Genomic DNA, 2,571 nt, shown 5'->3' with positions numbered 1-2,571 from the left:
AAGCAGAGAGAGGAGGAGGACGAGCAGCGCTTATCTACAGGTACAAACATCACTGCATCACGACTGACCCGCCGCCACAGAACACGGATGTGCGGTCGTCGCGTCGTGCCACTGTCACATCATGTGTTGGCCATCTTCTGTAACGACGAACGCGTTGTGAGACGCTGTTTCATCGCAGCAGGGCCACAGAAACACGGCTAAAGCGAGTTGCAGTGGCGTTAGCTCCTGGAGGTCAGTATTTCTTTTACTCCCGTTCTCACGTCTAACAGTTTGCCTTATAACTGATATATGGTGCATATATGATGGTTTGCTCTGAAGCAGCGGTGCAGTGATCGGATGGATGAAGGTGTGTGTTTACGTTATAACTGTGTGGAAATGTACGCAGCTGGTTGTATAAGCAGCTTTGACAGCTAGCTCATTGCTGCTATTTGATCCCGTTAGCTGCTGTTAGCTGCTTATCATTATTTTTCACTGTATAAATGTGTGTTACGCTGGATCTCAAAGACTTTTAAATGTCAGGAGTGCCTAATAACAAGGATGTCGGTAGGCAGAGCTCTCATCATGATGTCCACATACTCAGTGCATTTGATGAGGCTGAATGTTATTAACAGCAGTTTAACAGCACACCAGTTTCCAAAAATGAACCGATGCACCCCTTTATTTGATTTTTGTAAAGTCCTCTACAGACGCCCATCTGTTTGTTCTCCAGAGGTCATAAGGACACAGGTTTTCTCTCCAGAGGGGGTTAGGGTGTAGTGCTGTAGTCATGTCATCATGTTGTCAAGCTGATGGTGATGTGACACATGATAAGCTTGGCTATATCATGTAGTGTCACCTCTCTCGATTAGTTTAAACATGAGCAGTAAACCTTTTGGGGGGCACTTGAAATAGCTGTGACATCAGTCTGTGTGTAAGATGACTTGGGTGGTGTTGTTTCTCTCTTGGGTGAAATGTGAGATCTCTTTGCCTTTGTCAGTTCAGTCCGTTTCCTGTCACTGTTTGCAAAGTATCCTCTTTATTCAGTGGTTCATGGAAGAATTGGTCTAGCTTATAAAATCATAAATATATTATGAGCACTAATTTGGGTGTAGAAGTATAATTCCGTTTATTTGTTGATTATGTCTGTTAAATGTCAAATGATGTGTTAAAAAATCATCAACAGGATTAGATCTGGACTAAATGCATAATTATATTCACAGCAATATGCTTTCATCTCTTATATTAAAGGGTCTGATGGGGGTAAGTAGTATAAGTGTCTGGATAAATTAATCCTGGGATTTGTCTCACGCTCTGTGATGCTTTGAAAACTGTATTGATAATGGCAGATGGAATCTGTGTGAACGAGTAATTCTCAGTTCCTGTTGTAAGTGGAGAGTTCATACTGCATTATGAATGAATGAGGCTGATGGGTTACGTGTCAGAAATTAATTTAATGTTAAATATTGTTTATCAGTATTTTCCACCAGGAGTTGAATTTCATGGGCATTTAAAGAGGTGTTTATTTATTTATTTACACAAGCTGTGTGTTACCTTTTATGTCAATTTAAAAAAAATAATGTCTGTATTTGAATAATCAGAATAATTAAAATAGAATTTTAGGAAATAAATAGGGATGGCTCGACACCACTTTTTCAGAACCGATACCGATCCGATACCAAAAATTCTGAGTATCTGCCGGTACCGATATCGATCCGATACTAGAGATGCACTGATCGATCGGCCAGGGATCGGAATCGGACGATTTTTCTCATGATCGGCCCAGATCGGTGATCGGCCGGTCAGTCTCACTTCTTTCCGATTTCGAGCCAATCCGTTTTGTTACCAGCGGCACAGGCAATAACGTCAGCCGCGCATTCTCGCTCTCTTCTCTCCGACGACCCCTTCTCTCACACACACATGTCTCATTCGCTCCGGTTAAATAGTGCTTGTATTGCGCATTATTTTAGTCAATCTCGCAGGTTTCGCGCTTATACCAAGCGCGCGCGCGCGCGCGCACCACCACTGATCTATATTAGTGGAGCGCACAAACCGCGCTCAGTCTCAAACAGCTTGTGAGCTGAATAAAAACTTACTTAACCTGAAAAACTTAGTTTCATAGCTCTCTTTATTCTATTGCATTTATTTGTGCTGATTTTTTTAATCTGAATTTTTTTTATTTGTTCTTATTTTATTATTGACTTTTTACTTGTTTTTTTATGAAACTAAAACTTTGCGTTGAAGAAAAGTAGATTTTTGTTTGTATATGCAGTCAATTATAGTTCTTAGAAAGAAAATCAGAATCGGCAAAAATCGGTATCGGCAGATCACACTAATGGCGCTTTTCCACTGCATGGTACGGCACGATACGGCTCGGTTAATCCCGCCCACTCTAAAGCGGTACTGAACTGCAGTGGAAACGCAAACCGAGCCAAACCGAGCCGTGCCGTGCCAAGTCGTACCACGCAGTAGAAAAGCGCCATAACAAAAAATCGGAAATCGGAATCGGCCAAGAAAATTGCAATCGATGCATCTCTAATATATATATATATACCGTATTGGCCCGAATATAAGACGACCCTGATTATAAGACGA

General features: G+C 41.5%; 1 protein-coding gene across 28 annotated transcripts in view; it reads left to right on the top strand.

Annotated features, from left to right (window-relative positions):
- Positions 1–2,571, top strand: part of madd (MAP-kinase activating death domain) — an 81,786-nt gene continuing 79,215 nt past the window's right edge. For all 28 annotated transcript variants that reach the window (XM_016571789.1, XM_016571803.1, XM_016571801.1 and 25 more), the window contains exon 1: positions 1–231. The gene's annotated coding sequence lies outside the window, so the exon portion shown is untranslated. The remainder of the gene's footprint in view (positions 232–2,571) is intronic.

This window comes from Sinocyclocheilus rhinocerous, unplaced genomic scaffold (assembly GCF_001515625.1).
Source record: "Sinocyclocheilus rhinocerous isolate Xijiao unplaced genomic scaffold, SAMN03320098_v1.1 scaffold591, whole genome shotgun sequence".
Taxonomy (NCBI): Eukaryota; Metazoa; Chordata; class Actinopteri; order Cypriniformes; family Cyprinidae; genus Sinocyclocheilus; species Sinocyclocheilus rhinocerous.
Note: the sequence above shows the minus strand (reverse complement) of the source record. Positions and strands in the feature narration are given on the sequence as shown.